At 43.3% G+C, this 12,761-nt stretch overlaps 1 long non-coding RNA gene across 1 annotated transcript in view; it reads left to right on the top strand.

Moving 5' to 3' along the window:
* The first annotated feature begins 1,294 nt into the window (after positions 1 to 1,294).
* Positions 1,295 to 12,761, top strand: part of LOC147712455 (uncharacterized) — a 163,906-nt gene continuing 152,439 nt past the window's right edge. Inside the window, exon 1 of the long non-coding RNA XR_015295752.1 lies at positions 1,295 to 1,380. This is a non-coding gene — a long non-coding RNA (uncharacterized LOC147712455). The remainder of the gene's footprint in view (positions 1,381 to 12,761) is intronic.

The following is a 12,761-nucleotide window of genomic DNA, read 5'->3' as shown; positions in this document are numbered from 1 at the left end:
TTTGTATCTGATTTAGTATTGCCTTTTCCCTTATGTTTGACTGTGCTCGGACCAATGGGGGGGTGTCATATGGATACTTCATTACATATATTGCGTTAAGTTAGCATGAGTGTATTACATGTTTAAACAGCCGGTTTGCCTTCGGCTTCAGTTTTGCACACGACACATACTTGTTGTTGTAGCTTTCACCCTAGAAGAGGTGAGGTGGTTTATTTGAGAATAATATGTTATTTCTATGCTATCAGCTTTGCCTGGTACACTTGGTACAACTGTCTGCACACTGAGAGCTGCACACTCTAAGATTAACCTAACACAAGGTTGCTGGGAGGCCTGATCCTCGCACCACATTAGACATAACACAAATAATGTTGATGCCAACATTTTGGGCTCTACGCGGGTTTAAGATAGAGTTACACGGAATGAACGCAGACACTTGGTGCTGCGCATGAAGAGAGCTGGTAGCTGTTGATGTGATCTGCTCCTACTGACATTGAGAGGTATGGGGCCGCCCTGCTAAAGCCCGAATGAGACCTTCTTAGATATAAAATGATATGCTAGATAGGGTGCGCGAAATATAGGTGATATAGATTTCTATAGAATTTGCATTATAACATGCTAGCACCTTTTGCTTACTATGGATTAGTGACTATGCTGCTGACTCTGATTTTTATAATCTGCATTTTGGTATTATACAAGATACTGCGTTTGAGAAATTTGCATTGAATAATAAATATTTCAAACTTGCACTTGTGTTCTTTGACTCTCAGTTTTGGTTTGAAATGATTATATAACGAAAGAGTGTTCATGTGTTCCACGATTCCTGAGGTATTCTAAAGTTCATGTTCTGGTTTGTCTAAGACATGGATCATTCCATAATGATCCATGAGACACTGTAGCTAGCTAGGTAAGGGGATTTCTGACACTGAGATGAGTTTTGGATCATCCTAACTCACTGAGGTTCTAGATCTCTATGCACAGTTCTGTGGGAGAACGGAAACCCTGTTACAGGACCTGTGAATAAATACAATCATAAACAGTATTATCAATGACTTCCTAATACCTTGTAATGTTAGTATAAATATGTGTATATAAAATGCATGTTCCTAGCCACTTAACATACCTCACAGGAAAATAACTATTGTAGCTCTTCTGTTATGTGAGAAAATTAATACTGTAAGTTAGAAGTATGTTTCTTTCATGCATTCCTTGTTGCTTCTCTATTTCTCTTAAATAAACACATGGAAAGTTCTTTGTATTTTCATACTGTTAACAGTTCTTAGCTTTTTTCCCCAATAGAGATACTTGCATAACCAATTTAGGAATGGCGTAGAGGAAAGGACTGAGTATGTTGTTCATCTTCAGAAGAATATCTGGAATCAGGTAAGTTGAGATAAATACATAACATTTTAAACTGTTGCCCAAAATAGAGCTTCAATGAGTTGTTCCTTTCTGAAAGGTTACCTGATATGAACAGTATATGAGGAGAGTAGTGTTCCGCTTCTCTAATGCTGACAACAATAGACCTGACACATCTCCGAGGCGCTTTACTCACATCACAGGAGAAAACTCCTCAAGGACAACTGCCCTAAACACTAATCTGAGGAAACGCGCATGCGCTACATAGAGACATTTTTTACGAAGTTCCTCAGTGAAGTATGACTTTAGGATGTTAGCATGTGCCTTTTAGATTCTCTTTCGCTTTACAATCAAAGAAGTTCGGTAGCAAATCAACTAGCGCAAATGATTGACACTCGGCAGCCATCTTAAGATTCGATAATGAAATATTGAGCCTTAGGTGGTGAATTTAGCATCTTCGTGAGTCTCTTCGGTTTCCTTGGACTTCCAATTCTTGCTGAGCCAATGACATGGGGTACTTCAACTGATTATTTCTGGGGACCCTGACAGTACCTCTCTGTGAAGATGGGCCTTCTGGCCGCAATTTACTTGAAAATTGATTATGAAACTATTTTATCAATCTGCGGGCATGCACATCAGAATCCAATTCCCAAGACCTTTCTTTGGGCCCATAACCTTTCCAGTCGACTGAATAATAAATGCGCCCTTTCATATTTTTGGAAACTAAAATTCTTTTTAGTTCAAAGTCGAAACATCCCTCAATCTGTACGGGTTTTGGTGGTAGTTTTAGTTTCAAGTTTGTTGGTGTTTTCTTTAACAGAGATGAAAGAAAACTTTGGGATCCTTAACATTATTGGGTAGCTTCAATCTAAAGGTCACTGGATTTATAATCTTTTCAATAGAATATGGACCCATTAGGCAAGGTTAGAATTTTTGATTTCCTTTAAGTCTTAATCTTAATGAACCATGTCCCCAAACTGAAAGACAGGTACTGGTTTCCTCTTTATGTCTGCAGGGAATTTATAGTGTTCCTTGGCTTGTGTTCAATTTTCTATGGCTGACTTGTGTACTGTGACTAAGTGGTGAACTATTTCATTTACAGCAGGGACTGTAATGTCACTGGAACTGACTATCGAATTGGGGTGTCTATCATAATTTAGGAAGAAAAGGGAATACCCTGTGGAAACATTTTGTCCATCATTGTGAGAAAAATCTGCTGCCCAAAGAAGATCCCACCAATCTCCTTCTTGATCTATGAGGAATAATCTCAAATATTGTTCCAATTCTTGATTAGCCCTTTCTGAATGCCCATCTGTTTCTGGATGATAACTAGTGGAAAATCTAGTCTCAATAGTCATCCCTTCTGTAAAGGTCTTCCAAAAGTGAGATAGGAATTGGGAACCTCTGTCTGAGATGATAACCATATGGATACCATGGGCCCACACAATGTGTTGACTAAATTGTTGGAGTAGCTGATTTGCATTAGAGGTTGGCTTTAAGGCAATAAAATGGGCCATTTTAGTGAAGGTATCGACAATTACTAAGATGGTATTAAAACCTTGACTGGAAGGTAGATCTACAATAAATCTGTAATGATTGTGTGCCATGGATGTGGAGGGACTGGCAATGATTGGAAAAAAACACTCAGGCATGCCTAGCTGATTTTCCCAGATCACTAATCTCACTGGTAGTTACATATTGATGGATGTCTTTAGTTATATCAGGCCACCAAAATTTACATTTTATAAAAAATTCAGTTTTATAGATTCCTTTATGATCAGCCAACAGGCTATTATAACATTCACACTCTTTCTTGCAGCTCCTTGGTAGGTAGATATATGGCAATTTGTCCTGGAGTTCTCTTTGAGGGTTCTTTTCCTCCCACTCCAGCATTTCATCTGAATTGATCAATTCTTTGATATTGTCTTCCAAGGTTCCACTTATTGTGTCTGGAATAATCTTCTAGATTTCTATTTAGTTCTTTTAAACTTCAGTGTTGATTTGTGACAAGGCATCTGCTTCACCATTTTTGCTTCCAGAATGATAAGCGATTACAAAATCATAATCTGCAAAATATACAGACCAGCGTAGTTGTCTGGGGGTTAAGGTTATTGCGGATTTTAAAACTGCACATTTTTATGATCTGTAAATACGGTGTATACATGTTTTGCTCCCATCAGAGTGTGCCTCCATTTCTTGAAAGCATCTTTAATTGCTTCCAATTCTTCCTCAGTGATTGTGTAATTGGTCTCCGCTGGAGTTAGTTTTCATGATTGATAGACTACAGTATGTAGTTGTCTTGTGTCTTTGAGCTAACACTTCTTCAGTGCTTAATTTAAGCCAGTGGTTTCCAGTGCTTGGCACTGCCCCTTACTCATCAACACCGGTGCTTATAGCGCAAACTCGACCCAAAGGTATTAAAGTGCTTTTCATGAGCACCAGTTAAGGACACATTCATTTTTGGTAGGCACAGGGATATTACATGATTTGCCCATAATCAGAGGATGTTGACCCTATGTTGAGACTCAAACCTGGTTCCCCATCTCCAAAGTTGGCAACCCTGGCCATTATGCCACAACCTCTCCCCACTTGTAGGGTTTCATGGTTAGCACTTGCCTCTGTTATGGGTTGGTGCAAGCTGCCTCCTGACGAGAGCCCTGGCACTTATGTTTCACAAATTAACCACTGCACTCCTCCAATAGCTTGGTCTGAAGCATCTGTTTCTAAATAGAAGGGTTCCTAAGGATCCACATGAAGCAAGACTGGTGAAGTTGTGAAGGCCTTGAAGACCTTTTCTGTTTCTTTAGACCAAAGAAATGGGACTCCTTTTCTTAGTGGTTGAATGAGAGAAATTCTTTTCTGACAGAATTCATTAATAAATCTTCAGTAAAAGTTGGCGAATCCTAAGAAATTTTGGATCTCTTTCACAGAGATGGGTGATGGTCATTCCATGACTGCCTTCACCTTTTGCATATCTATGGTCACTCCTTCTTTAGACAAAACAAACCCTAAGAATTCTACTGACTTAACACTGAAGGCACACTTCTTCAGTTTGAAATATAAACAGTTTTCTCTGAATTTTAGCAAAAAGCCTCTCACATGTCTTTCATGCTCTTCTTTTGAGGTAGAGTAAATCAAAATGTCATCTGTCTATACAATGGTTCTCTTGTCAATTAACTCAATCAGCACATCTTAATAAGGTATGGAAAGGCAGCTAGAGCATTGCACAGCCATAGGGCATGACCTGTTATCAGAAAAGAACATATTGAGTTCTGAACGCTGTTTTCCATTCATCTCCTTTTCAGATTCAGATAAGATGGTAAGCTTCTTTAAAATGTTTATATATATTTGTGCCCCTTTCACCTTATCTAATAACACTGAGAACACGGTCAATGGGTAGCAATTATTTTACAGTTATGCGGTTAAGGGCTCTGTAGTTGATGCATATTCTTAGCTCTCCTTTTTTCTAAAGGACAAACAATAGGGAAGCGAAAACCAGAGATTGCAAGGATCTAATTAATCTATTTGTCAAATATTTCTGTATGTACTCTTTCAGGTTCTGCCTTTCGGTTTCTGTTTATGCATACATTTGACTGCATGACAGATTTGCTCCTGGTTCTAATTCAATCTTGCAGTCACAAGGGTGGTGAGGCGGGAGTTTCTTCACCTCTACTTCATTGAACAGATCCTCAAAATCTTCATATTGCAATAGAATTTCATTAGTGTGAATTACGCACACAGAAGATCCTCCTTCTCACACCAAGGTTGCTGGACCTGGTTCTTTGAGCAATTAATTGTTATCAAAACAATTTTATGTACAGTAATTTGAATCCATGACTAGGTTTTTTTCCCCATTCAATTGTTGGGTTACGCTCAGTCAGCCAGGGCAATCCGAGAATTATTTGAATTTGAGGGGCATCAATTAAATTGAACTAAATGGTCTCTTGATAACCTTCTCTAGAAATCTATTCCATGAATTCCATATGGCTGACAATAGGTCCTGAAGGAAGGTTGTTTCCATCTACGGCCCTTACTGCTTTATTGTTTGTTTTTCATATTTCCCTTAGACCAATTTTAGAAGTAAATTTACAAATCACAGAAGTTTCCTGTGGCTTCTGAGTTAATCGTTATGGAAACCTTGGGAAATGTCACATGCCGTAACTTAAGTTCCATTGAAAGAGTCAGATGAGGAACCCAAGATTGCAGGGCATTTGCCAAATGATGGGTTTGTGGAGTTGAGTCTTCTCTAGCACCCACCAGTCCAACTCTTCCTACTGGTGGTGCCAAATAATTTCCTTCTGTGACACCTTTGATTTTTTGGGACACATTTTCAAAAAATGTCCACTTGCCCTACAATGTAAACACAGGTTATTTTGCCTTCTCTTTTATTTTATTTTTTTAGTGAACAGACCTATAATAGTACCAGTCTTCATGGGTTCTACCCCTTGATTGTTGTCACGAACTTTGGAACTTAATGTTAATGTTAGGTATGTTTTATAAAGCGCGCGGCTACTCCGAGGAGTGTCACGGCGCTTTATGACTTACAGCAGAAACAACAGGGCAGGCGAAAAGAAAAGCAAAAGACCTACTGCACAAAAGCCAAGATTTCAGACTTTTTCTAAAAGCCAGCAGATTGGAATTACTACGCAGCGAAATAGGCAGGGTATTCCAGAGCTGAAGAGCCAGGCACATAAAGGACCGGCCCCCAGTCCGTGCTCTTCTTGCAACAGGGACCACGGCAAGAGACAACGACTCTGACCTCAGAGATCTAGCCGGATGGTAAAAAGCCAGGCGTTTCTGAATGTACTTAGCCCCAGAGGCATGGAAGGCCTTGTGTGCTAGAGTAAGTGCCTTAAAGACTATCCGCTTCCGGACAGGCAGCCAGTGGAGTGACTGCAAGAGGTCCGATGCTCTAGCTCGCCCGCGTAGGCCAAAAATGGCTCTTGCGGACGAGTTCTAGACCACCTGCAGACGTTGGAGAAGATACTCCGGCAGGCCAAGATACAGGACATTGGAGTAATCCAACCGTGACCCAATATGGGCCTGGACCGTAGTTTTCCTATGCGACAGCGGGAGCAAGGGAAGAAACTTGCGGAGCATCTTAAGGAGGCCAAAGCATGTTCCTGCTAAGCCAAGAATCTGAGACTTCAGCGTTAAGCCGTTATCGATTTTCACACCCAGATTTTTGGCTAGCGTAGAGGAAGCCGCAGGAGGAAACATGTTAACCGGCCACCATTCCTGCCAGCTCTGGTCAGATCGACAGCCGAAGAAGAGCACCTCAGATTTATCTGAGTTGCACTTGAGGCTATTCAGCTGGAACCATTTAAAGACAGCCCCAAGGCACCCACGAATGCTCTCTCCGTCAAACTCAGACCCCTTCCCACAAGTGAAGAGGAGCTGAGTCTCATCGGCATATGACACGATCTGGACCCGAAAGACTCCGCCACCGCCGCCAACGGGGTCATAAAGATGTTAAAAAGAGTCGGGCACTACGGCAGAGCAAGGGGGGGCCCAGACCGTTTGCCGGCAGCCAGCCAAAAAAGATCTAAACCAGCTGAGCACCGTCCCCCTCAGACCGATGTCATTAAGTCTGACGAGGAGACCCTCATGGGGGACGGTGTCAAAATCCGCCGACTAGTCAAGCATCACCAACATGGCCTTGCCACCTGCATCTAATACTTCCTTGATAGCCTCCGTCACTTCCAATAGCGCCGTTTCGGTGCTTAAGTTGGTATGGAAGCCGGATTGAGTGGGATGTAATAAGCTATGGGTTTCAAGGAAGTTGGAGAACGATGCGTGAACATGTTTCTCCAAGATCTTAGCGAAGGCAGGCAGGAGGGAAATAGGCCTGTAATTGGCGTGAACCTCGGGATCCAGACCCGGCTTTTTCAGTAATGGAATGACCATCACTTGCTTCCAGGCTAAAGAAACCACTCCACTACTTAACGAGAGGTTCAACAAGGGATTAACAAGGGGATTTATTATCTCCGCCATTCTCGCCAGAAATTTGGCGGGACAAGGGTCTAGAGGGGACCCCGACTTCAATTTAGCTAGGAGTTCCAAGGATGTAGTACTGTATAAGGGTGGGAATTCAGAGAAAATAGGCACAAAGCTAGCTGCTGACTCTAGCCGGATACCAGCGCTGGGGCCTACCCCAGCCACAGTCAAAGGAAAAGAGTTCTGGATCATCTTAATTTTAGTGGTGAAGAAACTGGCAAGCAAGGTCACCCACGAATCCGAATGCGCACGTTGTGGAGTGCTCATATTCGGGGCCGTAAATTCCCTGACAATTGTAAATATCTCCTTACAGGAGTTGGTGGCTGTCTCAATTCTCCTTGAGAAGTAGGTTTTCTTCTCAAGCAAAATATCTTCATGGTAGGCTTTGATGGAGGCCCTATACGCCAACTTGGCCACGATGTCATACTGACGGCGCCAGGCCCTCTCTGCAGCCTTACAATTCCATTGTGACAGAGCCAGGGCTTCAGTGAACCAAGGAGCGGAGGCCGTTTAGCTGTTTTACGGGGGGCCGTCTCCGGGGCAAGTTCATCAAGCCGATCTATAAGCCAAACCTGAAGAGAATACAAATCCATTTCTAGATTCCCCGACAACGGGCAAGGGTGATGCTGACAGGCCTGGGCCAGCATTTCCGGAGTCACACGGTGATACGCCCGTGGAGTAAGCATGGGCGGAAAATCCGTTTCGCTCACGGATTTTGCGGATTTTCGGTAAATTCGCAATCCGCGAGATTCGCGAATCTCCCGCAAAATCCGCAAATCCGCGAGCAGCGGATTTTATGGCTTGCTCGCACTGTTCGCGTGAGTTCGCGGCTTCCCAGTACAACTTCGCGCCCCCGCGAATAAGCGCAAAATTGCAGAAATACGATCTGAGCAAAACTGAAACTACTTACCAGGTTCAAAAGTTCAGGCTCATCATTAGTAGCCATTTCCTGTAGTGCTTCCTGAGGGGCCCCTCCAGAGTTCAGTTGCCAGTTGCAACTATTATGTGACCCTGCTCTGAACCTCAGAATAGTTACACATATGCCACAAAGGTCCTGAATTACAGCTAAGGGAGACAAGCAGGAGCCAGGCTGGAAGTTCAAATCCATTAATCAGCCCCTAATTCATTATTGTCAGTTGGGGCAGGGCAGGTGTTGTAACTAATTTTGCAACAATGAAGCACTTAGCAAGTGCAAAAGATCACTAATCAGGAAGCACTAAGGAAGCAGGTGCCAGCTAAAAAAATATTCTGTGACACATTAATCAGCCCCAAATTAATTCAGGTCACTTGAGGCAGGGAAGGTGTGCTTGCTTTGCCACAATAATGTACACTGACTGGACAACCAGAGGGTGCTGTCATGAAACAGAGGGTGGCATGGGTGGGCCAGAGGGTGGCATGAGTAGTCAGAGAGTGGCAGTGGTGACAGAGAGTGGCAGTGATGAAGAAGAGTGTCCCAAACAGGCTGGACACGTAGAAACAACAAGTTCGCGAAACTTGCGACCCGACAGGTAAGTTCGCGTTTGCGAAATAGTACAAAACCCTCGCGAACTGGCAGAAACCCGCGCGAACACACACAAAAAAAATCCGCAAATTCGCGAGTATTCGCGGATTTTGCGAATTGCGAGTTCGCAAATCCGCAAAATTCGCGAACGCGAGATTTGCAAAATTCGCCCATGCTTACCGTGGAGCCTGACAAGGCCGCAGAGGAGTGATACAAGATGGTTTATTAGTACCTAAGATGTAAAATTTAATCAGAAAGTTGTCCGACCAGAGAACCGGCACAGGAATGGAAATATCGATGGGGACAGTGGAAAGAACCTGATACAAGGTATGGCCCTTGTTGTGAGTAGGCACCTCGAGGTAAGGAGAAAGACCCAGGGGGGAAGTGACATAACAGATTTTAATCGTATCCACATCAGCCCCCTCGTCCATGTGGATGTTAAAATCACCTAATACCACACACTGCTCTACCCTTAAACAAAGTGCAGAGGTCACAGCCTGAAGCTCTTCATAGAAAGAGCCCATAGGTCCCGGTGGTCTATAGATCAGTAGCCCTGAAAAAGATTGGCGTGGTGACAACGCTATAGAAAATGCCAGGGACTCACAACCTGAGATGGCACCACCACCCCTCCCATTCGCTCTGTCCTGCCTGAAAATAACTTTCTTCCCTGACCTGATCAAATCTTGGGACACTTGGGGCAGAATTCTTTCTTCCTGCGTCCTTGTCTTTCAGTTAGTCGATAATCTATCTCCAAGACCAGATCTATTAGTACTAAAACTTTGGTGGATGCATTGGGTATCTGAGCCAGGGCATCTTTTAGCTCATCTTTAAGATGCCAATAAAATAAGTCTGCCCTCTTATTTTCAGGCCATTCTGTTTCTGCAATCAATTTATTAAACTGTGCTAGATAAGCGACTAGATCTCGATTGCCTTGCCTCAATTCCAGCAAATCATTGTCTGTAGATTGGGATACTTTCCTTCCAGTGGCGTAGCTAGAGATTCTGGTGCCCGGGGCTATCCATATAAACAAAGGGATTCTATCAATGTGTGATGGTGATATTTTTTATTTTGATTTTAATATATACAGTGAAATACTAAGCTCTCTCTTATACAATGGAAAGATGAGAGCATTTGTGTGCTTTTTAAAATACCCCTCACACACTAAAAAAATCCATTAGTGCCATGCTTCATCATAGGGGTCTTCCCGTCCCTCTACGGGGCGGGGCGTGCTGCGACCTACGGACCACGCGGGAGCACTAGTTATTTGTGACAAAGGCTATGTGATGGTGCAGTGTATCAGTGAAGTGTAGGGACCTAACTAGTGAGTGTGATAAAAAAGGAAAAATTAAAAATTCCCTGGCTAGTAGAAAAAATACAATTTATTCACTTCTCTGGCTGGGAACATTAAGAAGGGAGTTTTGTGGTAGAGCAATTAGCTTGCTACCTGGTCAACATGTTTCGTAGGCAGTCCCCTACTGCCTACTCATCAGGACCTTCTAATGGTCCCTACTGCGAAGTGCTCGGTTTGTAAAGTGGTAAGCCTACTGTCCTACAAACTGGCAGCAAAAATCGGCTGCTAGTTTGGGCTACAGGGCATGAGCTGGCCCCATTGAAAACGTAATTGTTTCTCAATTGATAGTCAAAAATATTGACCTATTGCGGTCTCTGTAAAGGAAAAATGGAAAAAAGAGACAAAGCACATTGTATAAGCAAGTATTGGATACTCAGGCACATATCAGTTTCAATATCCAGAATCCCACTGGTCTTGGGCAATCTCACATTGTTGAAGCACGCACTACAGGCTTCATATGTGAGAGGGCGAGTTAGATGTAACTTCCCTGACTGTTCGGTTCGTTAACCTCATTACTATGAGGGCTGACTCATCTCAAAATACACACACACGTAACTCAATACATACAACAGCACCCCTAAAAAGGGAAGATTCCTAGGAGACCGAAAAACTCTCGATAAAGATAATGTACGTCTTAGCTTTTTAGTGCACAATGTCGCTAGATCAAAGTAAGAATGTAATACATACTAGTTCGACAAAAGTTGCATGCTCCATGAGCCGGCAGACGAAGGGTGTTCCTCTCGGTAGACTGCAAGAGAAAACAGCACCCTTACGTGAATCACGGATTCCTCCGTGAATAGATTATTGCCTCCTGGACCAGAGTCTATTACTTACATTTACCGCATGAGTTCAATGCCTCGATCCTACCCTTGTGCCGCTCCGTGGACTACTGGCGTCCCGCTCTTAGCGGCTTAAAAACAACATTGGTTGCATTGTCATCCACGACCACGACCCAACTATCATGGGACAAGGGGCTGGAACAACTATCCCCAGCCTAGGATGTATCCTCAACAACAATATGGCCCACCGCCATTTCAACATCCACATGGACCATTCCCACAATGGGAATACCAGCAGCAAGACTTTGGCTACTTTGATCAATCGGCGTCTTTTTTAGGTTTGCACCAGGGACGGAACAAGGGAGAAACCAGAGGGGGTCCACTGTACATTGGAACACCGGAGAAGAAGAAACCCCGAGGGTGTCAACAAGAAGCATGACGGGCGCATTGAGGAATCAGAAATGAGCCTAGTGGTCAATCAGACCAACACTGAATTGACTGAACCTCAGAAAAGAGTATTGGAAAAAGGCTTAGGATACGTCCCCACTGCCAATATGGATAAACTCCACCTCTGTAAAGAGGTTCAAGAATTCATAAGACGATTAAAACTCCAGGTCTTCTTTAAAGACAAGAAGGACAACATTGAGCAAGGCGACACTGGACTAAAACCAAAATCTACCTTCACTCCGATGAATTATCGAACTTTTGACCTTCGAGAAAGCGGTCATGAAGGATCTTGACGAACTCGACCCACTACACAAACGAGTTTTCCAAAATATCTCCAACGAAGAACGACAAGCATTGCGGGAATTGAGTAACAACAGAAATGTTGTAATAAAACCAGCAGACAAGGGGGGCGCAATTGTAATACAAAGTAAGGAACAGTATGACAAGGAATGTACGAGACTATTACAAGACCAACAAAACTACGAGGTCCTCAGTGCTGACCCCACCGAAAAGATAACTACCAAGATCAAAACAATGGTGGAGGAGGCATTGACCCATAATTGCATCACCAAAAAAGAAGGAGACTTCCTGTGTCAGAAAAAAACAAAAACCCCTTACCTGTACACCCTACCCAAGATCCACAAAGACCTGCAAAACCCCCCCGGGGCGACCAATCATCTCTGGGATTGGGTCGGTTCTAGAACCGGTATCTAGGTTTGCAGACGCTTTCCTCAGACCAATGGTCCAGAGGACATCAACCTATCTAAGAGATACAAAAGATGTGCTGAACCTACTTGAAGAACTGACATTTGATCCCAACACCCACTTTTAATCAGCTGTGACGTGGAGAGTCTTTACACCAGTTTGCCGCACAATGAGACTCTTGCGATAATCGAAGATGTACTATTCGAAGATGACTGGGATTATCAAACCCCACGGAATGTGGTTACCTAATGCTGTGCTCTGGCATTGAAAGAGAACTTCTTCGAATATAATGGCACCCTCTACCTCCAAAAGCACGGGACCTGCATGGGGAGCACATTTGCTCCCAGCATAGCTGGTCTCTATGTGCACCAGCTGGAGGTGACGAAGATACTGCACCCCAGAAATCCTTTCAGATCCAACATCAGGACTTGGAAAAGATACATCGATGATATCCTTATAATCTGGGATGGAGATGAGAGGACTTCTAAACAGTTCCTAACCTGGTTGAACTTTCAAGACGAATTCCTCAAATTCACCAGTGTTACCTCGAACAGCAACCTTGTATTTCTGGATCTAAACATCTTCCCGAAAAATGGCAGATTGATGACGACAACCCATTTCAAGG

The sequence above is a fragment of the Lissotriton vulgaris genome, chromosome 5 (genome assembly GCF_964263255.1).
Source record: "Lissotriton vulgaris chromosome 5, aLisVul1.2, whole genome shotgun sequence".
Classification (NCBI taxonomy): Eukaryota; Metazoa; Chordata; class Amphibia; order Caudata; family Salamandridae; genus Lissotriton; species Lissotriton vulgaris.
The sequence above is the reverse complement of the archived record's forward strand: the minus strand, read 5'-3'. Positions and strand labels throughout refer to the sequence as shown.